Source organism: Clavelina lepadiformis, chromosome 7 (assembly GCF_947623445.1).
Source record: "Clavelina lepadiformis chromosome 7, kaClaLepa1.1, whole genome shotgun sequence".
In the NCBI taxonomy this organism is placed as follows: Eukaryota; Metazoa; Chordata; class Ascidiacea; order Aplousobranchia; family Clavelinidae; genus Clavelina; species Clavelina lepadiformis.
In genome coordinates this window covers 1,619,799-1,633,719 of record NC_135246.1, presented here as the reverse complement: position 1 = coordinate 1,633,719, position 13,921 = coordinate 1,619,799, and the positions used below count along the sequence as shown (strand labels likewise).

The 13,921-nt window shown below is 40.1% G+C and overlaps 7 non-coding genes across 7 annotated transcripts; all 7 read left to right on the top strand.

The window, feature by feature from the left end:
• Nucleotides 1-615: 615 nt before the first annotated feature.
• On the top strand, nucleotides 616-688 carry Trnar-acg (transfer RNA arginine (anticodon ACG)). The gene has a single exon. It is a non-coding gene; the product is annotated as a tRNA-Arg (tRNA).
• A 354-nt stretch (nucleotides 689-1,042) lies between these two features.
• Trnar-ucg (transfer RNA arginine (anticodon UCG)) lies at nucleotides 1,043-1,115 on the top strand. Its single transcript has one exon. It is a non-coding gene; the product is annotated as a tRNA-Arg (tRNA).
• Nucleotides 1,116-2,765: 1,650 nt separating this feature from the next.
• Trnar-acg (transfer RNA arginine (anticodon ACG)) lies at nucleotides 2,766-2,838 on the top strand. Its single transcript has one exon. It is a non-coding gene; the product is annotated as a tRNA-Arg (tRNA).
• A 354-nt stretch (nucleotides 2,839-3,192) lies between these two features.
• On the top strand, nucleotides 3,193-3,265 carry Trnar-ucg (transfer RNA arginine (anticodon UCG)). Its single transcript has one exon. It is a non-coding gene; the product is annotated as a tRNA-Arg (tRNA).
• A 1,214-nt stretch (nucleotides 3,266-4,479) lies between these two features.
• Trnar-acg (transfer RNA arginine (anticodon ACG)) lies at nucleotides 4,480-4,552 on the top strand. Its single transcript has one exon. It is a non-coding gene; the product is annotated as a tRNA-Arg (tRNA).
• Nucleotides 4,553-4,907: 355 nt separating this feature from the next.
• Trnar-ucg (transfer RNA arginine (anticodon UCG)) lies at nucleotides 4,908-4,980 on the top strand. Its single transcript has one exon. It is a non-coding gene; the product is annotated as a tRNA-Arg (tRNA).
• A 7,007-nt stretch (nucleotides 4,981-11,987) lies between these two features.
• Nucleotides 11,988-12,060, top strand: Trnar-acg (transfer RNA arginine (anticodon ACG)). Its single transcript has one exon. It is a non-coding gene; the product is annotated as a tRNA-Arg (tRNA).
• Nucleotides 12,061-13,921: the final 1,861 nt, after the last annotated feature.

Below are 13,921 nucleotides of genomic sequence, written 5' to 3'. Positions count from 1 at the left end.
ATAAAAAGCCATCAAAAAACATGATTCAAACGTTTTTTACAAAGACGCAAAATAAACACTAAAATTTTGGTCTAAAAAATCGATCTTGGCTACATTCATGCTACTTTTGAGCCTAATTCTGCACGCGACCTGGGACATTGAAGCACGCCAACTGCAAGGGTAGTTCCCAGGCTTGAAAACATGCTGTTTTTCGATTGGCCTAAAGTGCTATTTTAAAGCCCTACGGAGGAGTACAACAAATTGATAAAGATCTTAGTTTTTGGTGTTTGACGCCCCCTTAAGGTCGAAATATGCACTCTATATATTAATCCTATATACAACGGGAGATAGAGGTATGTGAAATCTGTCGTATACCAGTATGGTGTAGTCACAGGCATACCTATACTTTGTATGCAAAAAGTAATCGCGACTGTATTCTTGGTAATTTTACTACACATTAAGTCATAAAATCAGACTCTTGCCCCTTCTTCAAATATACACAGTACATCTCCTAAAACAAGCACCTTGACGTAACCAAAGTTTTGGTATGTACAAATGCATTTAAAGTATTGTAATTTTAACTGAGGTAAATTCATTTAAACCGTTTTACGAAATCTATATTTTGTAAAAGCTTGTGGGTGCGTGGCGCAATGGATAACGCGTCTGACTACGGATCAGAAGATTCCAGGTTCGAATCCTGGCGCGCTCGTTCAAACTTTCTACGAATTCGTAGACAATCAAAACTAATAAGATACTTTTACTTAGTTTTAAAATCCAAATATCTACCAGTTTCATTTACCGAGAAAGGATTTGAGACATATGAAGTTTATACTTGACGGACACGGGCAATCTGTTCCATGTGGTGAAATTGTTAGTTTAAGCAGGACTCAAGAGCACTTTTGCAAATAACTGGTGCAGGATGATCTGTGATGCATTTAACGAAATTTTCAGGTCAGTCCTGTACTTGTAAGGATTTGCCATGTGAACGAGATGCTGCACAAACGGATTCAGATTACACCAATCTCGTATTGATGTAAGTTACGTTCAATAATTTTCCTTAACAGGGCACGTAGCGTAATGAATAACGCGTCTGACTTCGGATCAGAAGATTGCAGGTTCGAGTCCTGCCGTGCTCGATTTCGAATGTATCCATTCGCAGTATAAACGCAACAAATTAGCTTATTCACACAATGTATATTTGTAAACATTGAGGAAGTTTTCCAAGAACCAAATTGGGATTTATTTGTTTCGTATATGGAAATCAAATCGCGACGTTCCAAAAATAATTTGATGTTTATACGCTCCATTTAGTGGCTGTAGGCTCGCCGGGCGTTGTGGCGCGCGCCTGTAATCCAGTTACTTGGAAGTTGGAGTTGTTGAACAACTTGAAACTGGGAAATGTGCGGTACTTGGACCTATGTCGAGTAGGTGTCCGCGTTAAGCTCAGCGTCAATATGGTCGTCTTATGGAAACTTAAGGTGTCCAGATTGTCTAAGGAGGAACGAACCGGGTCAGGTCCGAAAGGGAGTAGTTAAAAGTTTCCGCGTTGACCAGTAGCGGGACAGCACCCGTGAATAGGCCGAGTGTTGTAGCCCGGTTAATATAGTTGGACTCAACTCATTTTTGCTAAAAGCTTCTTGTTTCGTGCATGGTACATTGCAGACTTACTTACTTTGTACACAAATTGGGCCTTAAAACTTGTTTTAAAGTTTAAAAAAGAAACTTCAAATATTTACATAAAAACAGTGGTTCTGTAAATGAACGAAAAGGTTCTCATCGCGTAAAGATAATATTACGAGTGCTATGTATGAAAGAAACGTATCTGTGAAAAACTTAAACTTTTCTGAGTTTGTTAGACTCTTACGTAAGGCTTTTAAAATATGTTTTAGCCAATCAGGGGCAATATGGTCGATTTTGTGTTTTGGCCTTGGAATTATCCTAGAAAATGAATTGTTTCAAATTTTAAGATCGCTTTCCAGACGTACGTAAAATTTGGCATGAGTAGGAAGAAAATTTGTATTTCAGGAGGGGCTAAATACCAAAAATGCCATAAAATCTTTGTTTGTATTTTTATACAGTGATTTTACTGAAAGACTGGTTACTCAAAAAATCTTTTATGGGGCTCTCTGAAATTTTGCATGGCAATTTAGTATGCTTTGAACTATCATTCCATAAAAAGCCATCAAAAAACATGATTCAAACGTTTTTTACAAAGACGCAAAATAAACACTAAAATTTTGGTCTAAAAAATCGATCTTGGCTACTTTCATGCTACTTTTGAGCCTAATTCTGCACGCGACCTGGGACATTGAAGCACGCCAACTGCAAGGGTAGTTCCCAGGCTTGAAAACATGCTGTTTTTCGATTGGCCTAAAGTGCTATTTTAAAGCCCTACGTAGGAGTACAACAAATTCATAAAGATCTTAGTTTTTGGTGTTTGACGCCCCCTTAAGGTCGAAATATGCACTCTATATATTAATCCTATATACAACGGGAGATAGAGGTATGTGAAATCTGTCGTATACCAGTATGGTGTAGTCGCAGGCATACCTATACTTTGTATGCAAAAAGTAATCGCGACTGTATTCTTGGTAATTTTACTACACATTAAGTCATAAAATCAGACTCTTGCCCCTTCTTCAAATATACACAGTACATCTCCTAAAACAAGCACCTTGACGTAACCAAAGTTTTGGTATGTACAAATGCATTTAAAGTATTGTAATTTTAACTGAGGTAAATTCATTTAAACCGTTTTATGAAATCTATATTTTGTAAAAGCTTGTGGGTGCGTGGCGCAATGGATAACGCGTCTGCCTACGGATCAGAAGATTCCAGGTTCGAATCCTGGCGCGCTCGTTCAAACTTTTTACGAATTCGTAGACAATCAAAACTAATAAGATACTTTTACTTAGTTTTAAAATCCAAATATCTAGCAGTTTCATTTACCGAGAAAGGATTTGAGACATATGAAGTTTATACTTGACGGACACGGGCAATCTGTTCCATGTGGTGAAATTGTTAGTTTAAGCAGGACTCAAGAGCACTTTTGCAAATAGCTGGTGCAGGAGGATCTATCACGCATTTAACGAAATTTTCAGGTCAGTCCTGTACTTGGAAGGATTTGCGATGTGAACGAGATGCTGCACCAACTGATTCTGATTACACCAATCTCGTATTGATGGAAGTTACGTTGATTACTTTTTCTTAACAGGGCACGTAGCGTAATGGATAACGCGTCTGACTTCGGATCAGAAGATTGCAGGTTCGAGTCCTGCCGTGCTCGCTTTCGAATGTATCCACTCGCAGCATAAACGCCAAATATTGGCTTATTCTCACAATGTATATTTGTAAACATTGAGGCAGTTTTCAAAGAGTCAAATTGAGATTTATTTGTTTCGTATATGGAAATCAAATCGCGACGTTCCAAAAATATTTTGATGTTTATGCGCTCCATTTAGTCGCTGTATGCTCGCCGGGCGTTGTGGCGCGCGCCTGTAATCCAGTTACTTGGAAGCTGGAGTTGTTGAACAACTTGAAACTGGGAATTGTGCGGTACTTGGACCTATGTCGAGCAGGTGTCCGCGCTAAGCTCAGCGTCAATATGGTCGTCTTATGGGAACGTAAGGTGTCCAGGTTGTCCAAGGAGGAACGAACCGGGTCAGGTCCGAATAGGAGCAGCCAAAAGTTCCCGTGTTGACCAGTAGCGGGAAAGCACCCGTGAATAGGCCGAGTGCCGCAGCCCGGTTAATATAATTGGACTCAACTCTTTTTTTAAATCTTCCTGTTTCGTGTATGGTACATTGCTGACTTAATAACTTTGTACACAAATTGGGCCGTAAAACTTATTTCAATGCGTAAAAAACAAACTTCGAATTTTAACATAAAAACAGTAGTTCTGTAAATGTACGAAAAGTTTCTCATCGCGTAAAGATAATATTACGAGTGCTATGTATGAAGGAAACGTATTTGTGAAAAAGTTATTCTTTTCTGAGTTTGTTAGACTCTTACGTAAGGTTTTTAAAATATGTTTACACCAATCAGGGGCAACATTGTCGGTTTTGTGTTTTGGCGTTGGAATTATCCTAGAAAATGAATTGTTTGAAATTTCAAGATCGCCTGCAGGATGTAGGTAAAACTTGGCATGAGAAAGAAGAAAATTTGTATTTAAGTCCAAAATATCCACTCTATTTATTAATCCTATATACAGCGGGAGATAGAGGTATGTGAATTCTGTCATATACCACTATGTTGTAGTCGTAGGCATTCCTATAATTTGTATTCAAAAGGTAATCGCGACTGTATTCTTGGTAATTTTACTACACATTAAGTGAAAAAATGAGACATTGCACCCTTCTTCAAACATATACATCTCCTAAAACACGCACCTTTACGTAACCAAAGTTTTGTTATGTATAAATGCATTTAAATTATTGAAATTGTAACTGAGGTAAATATATTTAAACTGGATTACGTAATCGACATTTTGTAAAAGCTTGTGGGTGCGTGGCGCAATGGATAACGCGTCTGACTACGGATCAGAAGATTCCAGGTTCGAATCCTGGCGCGCTCGTTCAAACTTTTTACGAATTCGTAGACAATCAAAGCTAATAAGATAATTTTGCTTAGTTTTAAAACCCAAATATCTACCAGTTTATTTTACCGAGAAAGGATTTGAGAGATATGAAGTTTATGCTTGACGGACACGAGCAATCTGTTCCATGTGGTGAAATTGTTAGTTTAAGCAGGACGCAGGAGCACTTTTGTAAATAACTGGTGCAGGGGGAATCTGTGATGCATTTAACGAAATTTTCAGATCAGTCCTGTACATGGAAGGATTTGCCATGTGAACGAGGTGCTGCACCAACTGATTCCGATTACACCAATCTCGTATTGATGGAAGTTACGTTGATTACTTTTCCTTAACAGGGCACGTAGCGTAATGGATAACGCGTCTGACTTCGGATCAGAAGATTGCAGGTTCGAGTCCTGCCGTGCTCGCTTTCGAATGTATCCACTCGCAGCATAAATGTTACCGGCCTTTTGCTATGCTGGTTCGAATAGACCTGCAGTTAAACTATAGAATTGTATTTGATAAAAATAGTAAAAACAGCGCACATCTGCACACAGCTCAGGCATCGGTAGAGTGACTGGTTCGCCAACCAGCAATGCGCAATTACAACCATCAGCGCTTCCGGCCGAAGGCAGAAACACAAAGGCACGTCAACGGGCACAAAACACGTAACACTCCTCCCCCTCCAATAAGTTTCCCATCGACATTGCTTCGACATTAGCATAACTGGCTATAAGCTAAATATATGTAAAATAAAACGACAAATTACAATATAATCACGAAGCAACCGCTAGTACTTCTGTTACCCAGATGAATGTGTTAATCTTGAAGAAAATTGTCGACCACGCATGCCACAGTGGGCCACAAAAAAAGGTTTACAAAAACGATTCCCCAAACACAGCAAAACGGTGCAGTAGCGAAAAAATTATGATTATCACACCAATAAAAACAAACGGAATTCAAGGTAAAGCATTTCTATGTAAATAATATAAATACAAACATTACATTGAAAACCACAGCAAAATTTTAAATAACTTGTTATAAAAGAAATTCAAACATTTGTTGACTATACCAAAACAATAGTACAAACACGATAAAGATGGGTTACAAATAATGCTTCATGCCAATAACACAACAAAAGGTATAAAAACGTGAGATTGATAGCTAAAATAGACGATATATAAACGGATCCGAAATAAAATATCATCATACTTGGTATATGTGAAACTGTGGTATATAAAACACAAATCATAGGAAAGTAGTCAACAACATAACATCAAACATCTCACAAATAAACAATTAATACGTTTCGACGTCTGGGTAACGAATAGTGCGACGTGGGCTTCGGCGAAGTCGACCGTTATTGCGGGAGTTACAAACGTTATTAAAATTGTTACTCTCATGACGATTTGCATTTGATCGGTTAGGCCTATTAAAAAGTAAGCTCCAGTCAAGGGCGTGTCCAATTCTTGGGGGACATCTTCTGGGCAACTAGCTTGATTATAGGAAGGCATCCTTGTATGATGGTCTCCTCTGCTTAGCTTCAGCCTGTTAAAATGTACTCTTAACGTCCGTTCATTATTGCGAATCAGATAATTTACCGGCGGAAAAGTTTCAACAACTTCGTAGGGGCCTGAATAAGGAAGGTGAAACTTTCGCTTTTCATCTTTTGATATGACAGTGTTTCGCAGCATGACCTTGTCTCCTACTTGAAACTCCGCTTGTCTCGATACCGACTTGTCGTAACGTTCTTTCATGGATTGCCGACGTTGGTCGAGTCTCATTTTCACGACTTCGTGGACAAGCCGCATACGGTCTTGTAAATCGAACATTTCCGACGATAATGGATGACTTGAAGGCTGTCCTATCATCAAATCTGCTGGTAACCTCAATTCTCGTCCAGTCAGAAGGAAATGTGGAGAAACACCTGTCTCTTCGTGTCGACTGGCGTTATAGGTCGCACAAATTGAGGAGAGAGATTTATCCCAGGATAGTGGATCGCGCTGGACATAATTCTTCATGATGGAAAGGATGGTTCTGTTGGCCCTTTCAACCGCTCCGTTCCCAGAAGGGTGGTATGCTGTGGTTCTTGATTTCTTGCAGCCGAGAAGATCAATAAGCTCTTTAAACAACTGGCTCTCAAAGTTTCCTCCTCGGTCGCTGTGAATCCGCTCCGGAACACCATGAATCGTCATCCAGTTATGATAGAGAACAATTGTTGTTTCTTGGGCTGTCTGTAATGGCATTGACCAAGCCTGCATATATTTAGTGTACATATCAGTGGCTACCAGTATGTAACGGTTTCCTGAATGTGTCACAGGAAGTCCTCCAAGGACGTCAATCTCTATTCTTTGCATCGGCTCCAACTCATCGGAAGGTACCAAGGGCGCTCTTGGTGTTTTAGAAGGAGCTTTACGTAAATCACAGATTGTGCAACGCTCACAATACTCACGGACATCCGTTTTCCAGCGTGGCCAGTAAAATCGTCTTGAAACTCTTTCAGCTGTTCTATCAACACCCATGTGTCCTCCTCCATGTGATGCGTCATGTAACTCTTTCAGGACTCTCGGACGCATTTCTTTAGGAACCAGTAGCTGAAGACGTTTTCCTTCCAGTGTGTCTTCCAGACTGCGGTACAAGCACTGGTGTACTAAAAAAAACTCTCCAAACAAAGACCAGTAATGTCGAACCTCACTGCTCAACTTCTTAATTTTCTTAAAAGGGGGTCTTGCGCCGGCTCTAATCCAACCTAGTACTACGAAAAGATGTTCGTCAGACTTTTGAGATTGTGAAATTTGATCAGGAGTCCAACCAAAACCCTCACGAAGATCAATACTTAAAACACTTTCCGTCGAGGTCTTACAGGTTTTAAAATTTTCTTCAACTTCAAACGGATACCTCTCAGGATTCACTTCGACGCTATTAGAATCACTTGTTTTGCTGCTCTGTGGCCTTCTACTAAGTGCGTCTGCATTGGAGTGCTTTGATCCAGAGCGGTGTATTAATTTAAAATCAAAATCAGCCAATATTTCAAACCAGCGCGCACATTGACCGTATGTCTCTTTAGCTGTCCACAGCCACCGTAACGAAGCGTGGTCCGTGCGAAGAAGAAAAGGTGTGCCAAGATAACAACGAAATTTCTGCACCCCATAAACAATTGCCAGGAGTTCCTTCCTCGTGGTGGAATAATTTCTTTCTGCTTTCGTTAAAGACCTACTTGCGTATGAAACTGGGTGCTCTTTACCATCTACAATCTGTGACAAAACACAGCCGAGCGAAGAATTTGAAGCATCTGTATCGAGGATGAACTGCTGTGTAAATTCCGGGTATCTCAATACCGGGTTTGTCACGAGTGAGTCTTTCAACAAGTTGAATGAGTGTAAACATTTATCATTCCAGCAGAACTGTTTTTGAGGCTTCCTCAAATCGTACAGTGGGGCCGCAATTTTGGCAAAATCTCTGACAAACTTGCGATAGTATGATGCGAGTCCCAAAAACTGCCTTACATCCTTTATCGACGAGGGCACAGGCCAATTGGAAACTGCAGAGATTTTCTCCGGATCGCAGGATACACCAGATTTTGAAACTACATGACCCAAGAATCTAACTTCTTCTTTGAACAAATTGCATTTAGACGGTTTAAGTTTGAGGCCACCTGCAACTAATCGGGAAAGCACGTCGTCCAAGTTGCGCAGATGATCTTGAAAGGTGCGTGCATATATGATGATGTCATCCAGGTAAGCCAATGCTCCATTCCATTCAACTCCATCGAGCACAATCCGCATCAAGTGCTGAAACGTGGCAGGTGCGTTTGCTAGTCCAAACGGCATAACATTAAAATTGAATAAACCTCGATGGCAAGTAAACGCTGTCTTTTCACGGTCGCCTTCACTCATCGGTATTTGCCAGTAACCAGATTTAAGGTCCAGTGTGGTGAAATATTTGCACCCCGAGAGTTGATCCAAACTTTCATCGATCCGTGGCAAAGGAAAACTGTGCTTCTTAGTGCAATCTTTGACAGCCCTGTAGTCAATGCAAAACCTCGTATTGCCGTCCTTCTTTTTTACCAACACAACTGGGCTAGACCAAGGCGACTGTGAGTGACTAATAACGTTATCATTTAACATATCCTTTAGCAACTCATCTACCTTTCGTTTGTTTTCTTCTGACATTCTTCTCGGGTGTTGGCGTATGGGTGCAGCGTCTCCCGTGTCGATACTGTGAGTAAGAATATTGGTTTTGCCAAGATCACGTTTAGAGAGTGAAAACGCAGCTTTCCGTCTTCGAATTACTTCGATTACAGCTTCCCGCTCAACATCTGACAAATTAAGATCATTTAGATGCAGTTGTTCAATAAGAGACGACACGTCATCATCGGTCGCTGGCTTGTCAACCTCTTCCGATATACAACATAATGAGTAGGCATTAATGTACGAAACATTTTCGCCAACAATTGGTATTAAATCTGCAACAGTTGTCCCAGCCGGAATGCACTTGCTTTTATTCGTAAAATTGGTAAGTCTAACTGGCACCAAATTTTCCTTAGTTTTTGTTACGTAGTTTGCGCCAAAGATTTCGTATTTGTCTAGTAGGCTGGCAGATCTCTGTATAAAAACGTCGTTAGACTTGGACTTTGTCGGGCGTTTAACATTACAGGGCAGCACAACCTCAGTAAACGCGGGGATAAGCAGTGACTCAATTAACGCAATCGAGGAACTGTGCAAAATACCTGGTTCTCTCAATAGCGGTAATGTTCCCCCACCAGCCTTGAGTGTCATCACTTCATAGTCAACGATGCAACCATGGTCTTGAAGAAAATCCAAACCCAGAATGCAAGACTCCGACAAGTTCTCCGCAACAAAAACGTCGCGAGTGGACTCTATTCCGGCAACGGTGAAGTTTAGCTTCGCTTTTCCTGCCATCGCGATAACGGTTCCGCTTGCGGCAAGAAATCGAACATTTGAAGGGCAGTCATTTAAATCTTGAGCGGAACATTGTTGGAAAGCCAAATGTGATATGACGGTAATTGATGCACCAGTGTCAACAAGGGCAAACAAGGGCTTACCATTAATGACAACGTTAACGTACCTATATTGTTCTGCAAAGACGGTCTGTATCTTGTAAGTGACAAATTCTCGTTTTGGCTGTGGTGATGGATTCAGGGGCGGACACCTGTGCCCGCCCCGTTTGCGTTTCCCTGGCGGTTGCGTTGAAGACAATATCGACTGATGTGTCCTCTTTCTCCGCATGCAAAACACGTGCGTGATTCCCGGGGGCGAAAGGGATGATTGTGGTTAAGACAAGGCCTCCGTGATATCTCCGATAGTGATTCACGCAAGGTGTCAACTTCCTGCCGCAGATCCTGGATCATTTGTTTCATTTCCTCGAAAGCTGATGGGCCTTGCTTTATTGGCTGTATTTTGGAAACGTGTTGTTGCACATGCGCAGGTTCCATCATTAATAGCTTTTTGACAGCATCTAAAAACTTTGGACACTGTACCTCCATGTTGCACGTGACCAGCCTTTCTGCTTCATTTTTGTTACGCAGTCCAGCTATTAAAGTGTTATACAAGACGTCATTCTTCGTACTTTCATCTTCCGGTTTCGGGTATGCAATTGCTCCCAAATTGACAAGGGCGTTGACGTAACTTCGATTCGTTTCACCGAGAGCTTGGGTTCTTTGTATAAGCTGCTGTTTAGCCTTGTTACATCGAAGCGAGCAACAAGAAACTTCCTCAGCTTTGGACTTTAGTTCTTCGTAGTTCATGATGCCAAACTCTGCACCGTTGCATTTCATTTCCAACTTCACCTCTTCCGGTAAACTGAGCATAAAAGCATGTTTTCGAGCAGCTGCTGTTGCGTCCACACTGTCGCCAAAAACTTTCGAAAGTTGATAAAAACGAGCTAAAACTTTCTCCAAGTTCAAACTTCGGAGGAGGGCAAAAAAAATTCATCGCGGATAAAATTCGGTCCAGATCACCTTCTTTATACAAGTTTTTAAACTGCAGGTCCTGCCGTGCTTGCCAAATGTTACCGGAATTTTTTTATGCTGGTTCGAATAGACCTGCAGTTAAACTATAGAATTGTATTTGATAAAAATGGCAAAAACAGCGCACATCTGCACACAGCTCAGGCATCGGTAGAGTGACTGGTTCGTCAACCAGCAATGCGCAATTACAACCATCAGCGCCTCCGGCCGAAGGCAGAAACGCAAAGGCACTTCACCGAGCACAAAACACGTAACATAAACGCCAAATATTGGCTTATTCACACAATGCACATTTGTAAACTTTGAAGCAGTTTTTAAAGAATCAAATTGAGATTTATTTGTTTCGTATATGGAAATCAAATTGCGACGTTCCAAAAATATTTTCATGTTTATACGCTCCATTTAGTCGCTGTATGCTCGCCGGGCGTTGTGGCGCGCGCCTGTAATCCAGTTACTTGGAAGCTGGAGTTGTTGAACAACTTGAAACTGGGAATTGTGCGGTACTTGGACCTATGTCGAGCAAGTGTCCGCGCTAAGCTCAGCGTCAATATGGTCGTCTTATGGGAACGTAAGGTGTCCAGGTTGTCCAAGGAGGAACGAACCGGGTCAGGTCCGAAAGGGAGCAGCCAAAAGTTCCCGCGTTGACCAGTAGCGGGAAAGCACCCGTGAATAGGCCGAGTGCCGCAGCCCGGTTAATATAATTGGACTCAACTTATTTTTTTAAATCTTCCTGTTTCGTGTATGGTACATTGCTGACTTACTAACTTTGTACACAAATTGGGCCGTAAAACTTATTTCAATGCGTAAAAAACAAACTTCGAATATTAACATAAAAATAGTAGTTCTGAAAATGTACGAAAAGTTTCTCATCGCGTAAAGATAATATTACGAGTGCTATGTATGAAGGAAACGTATTTTTGAAAAAGTTATTCTTTTCTGAGTTTGTTAGACTCTTACGTAGGGTTTTTAAAATATATTTACACCAATCAGGGGCAACATGGTCGGTTTTATGTTTTGGCGTTGGAATTATCCTAGAAAATGAAGTGTTTGAAATTTCAAGATCGCGTGCAGGATGTAGGTAAAACTTGGCATGAGAAAGAAGAAAATTTGTATTTAAGTCCAAAATATCCACTCTATTTATTAATCCTATATACAGCGGGAGATAGAGTTATGTGAATTCTGTCATATACCAGTATGTTGTAGTCGTAGGCATGCCTATAATTTGTATTCAAAAGGTAATCGCGATTGTATTCTTGGTAATTTTACTACACATTAAGTGAAAAAATGAGATATTGCACCCTTCTTCAAATATATACATCTCCTAAAACACGCACCTTGACGTAACCAAAGTTTTGTTATGTATAAATGCATTTAAATTATTGAAATTGTAACTGAGGTAAACATATTTAAACTGGATTACGTAATCGACATTTTGCAAAAGCTTGTGGGTGCGTGGCGCAATGAATAACGCGTCTGACTACGGATCAGAAGATTCCAGGTTCGAATCCTGGCGCGCTCGTTCAAACTTTTTACGAATTCGTAGACAATCAAATCTAATAAGATAATTTTGCTTAGTTTTAAAACCCAAATATCTACCACTTAGTTTTACCGAGAAAGGATTTGATACATATGAAGTTTATGCTTGACGGACACAAGCAATCTCTTCCATGTGGTGAAATTGTTTGTTTAAGCAGGACGCAGGGGCACTTTTGCAAATAACTGGTGCAGGAGGATCTGTCATGCATTTAACGAAATTTTCAGGTCAGTCCTTTACTTGTAAGGATTTGCGATGTGAACGAGGTGCTGCACCAACTGATTCCGATTAAACCAATCTCGTATTGATGGAAGTTACGTTGATTACTTTTCCTTGACAGGGCACGTAGCGTAATGGATAACGCGTCTGACTTCGGATCAGAAGATTACATGTTCGATTCCTGCTGTGCTCGCTTTCGAATGTATCCACTCGCAGCATAAACACCAAATTTTGGCTTATTCACACAATGCACATTTGTAAACTTTGAGGCAGTTTTTAAAGAATCAAATTGAGATTTATTTGTTTCGTATATGGAAATCAAATCGCGACGTTCCAAAAATATTTTGATGTTTATACGCTCCATTTAGTCGCTGTATGCTCGCCGGGCGTTGTGGCCAAAATATCCACTCTATTTATTAATCCTATATAGGCTACAGCGGGAAATAAAGGTATGTGAATTCTGTCATTCCAGTATGGTGTAGTCGTAGGCATGCCTATACTTTGTATGCAAAAGGTAATCGCGATTGTATTCTTGGTAATTTTACTACACATTAAGTGAAAAAATGAGACATTGCACCCTTCTTCAAATATATACATCTCCTAAAACAAGCACCTTGACGTAACCAAAGTTTTGTTATGTATAAATGCACTTAAATTATTGAAAATGTAACTGGGGTAAGTTTGTTTAAACTGGATTACGTAATTGACATTTTGTGAAGTTCTTGCGGGTGGGTGTATTAATGCATAACGCGTCTGACTACGGATCAGAAGATTCCAGGTTCGAATCCTGGCGCGTTCGTTCAAACGTTTTTCGAATTTGTAGACAATCAATGCTAATAAGATAATTTCGCTTAGTTTTAAAATCCACATATCTACCAGTTTATTTTACGAAGAATGGATTTGAGACATATGAAGTTTATATTTGACCGACACGGGCAATCTCTTAATATTAATGAAATGTGATAATGTTCGACATACTCTTTCAGACACACATGAAGCCAATGCTTTGTAACTTAAAGGTAGAATATCCAATGATGACTTACTAACTTTTTTTAAACTAGTGTTATATAAGTAACTTTGATGTTACGATTTCATGAATATTGAATGTTGTTTATTTTAGAAATGTTAAAAACACTTGCTTTTTGGTGTTTTTTTTATGAAGCAGAAAGTATAGGCCTGTGACGATTACTTCACGAGTCACGAGTTGTTTTCGAGGCGTTTGGAATTTAATTTGGGAGCTTGTAATTCAGTGTTTACCAGACTTGAGTTTTCCTTAATGACGTCAGATAAATTTCCTCGATTGAACTAGTTTGCCACATATATATACTGTTGTAATGTTTACGATCTCCCTTTTCCCTTTTACCGTTTCACGTGTTACTGAGCGCGATGTAACAGTCAGCAAGATTTGCCCAAAGGCAAAAGCCTTTGTGTTATAATAAATAAAATGGGAACTTTATAATTTAGTAATTTGTATAGACAGAATCAAGCAACTAACAGCATAGTCACGCCGTCTGAGAAATGAGAACTCAAACATCGAAGCAGAAGTAAAACAAGTTATCAACCATCAATCGTCCTCGCTCATATTCAAACAATTACCGCCTGCATACGCGGTCTTTATGGCAAATGA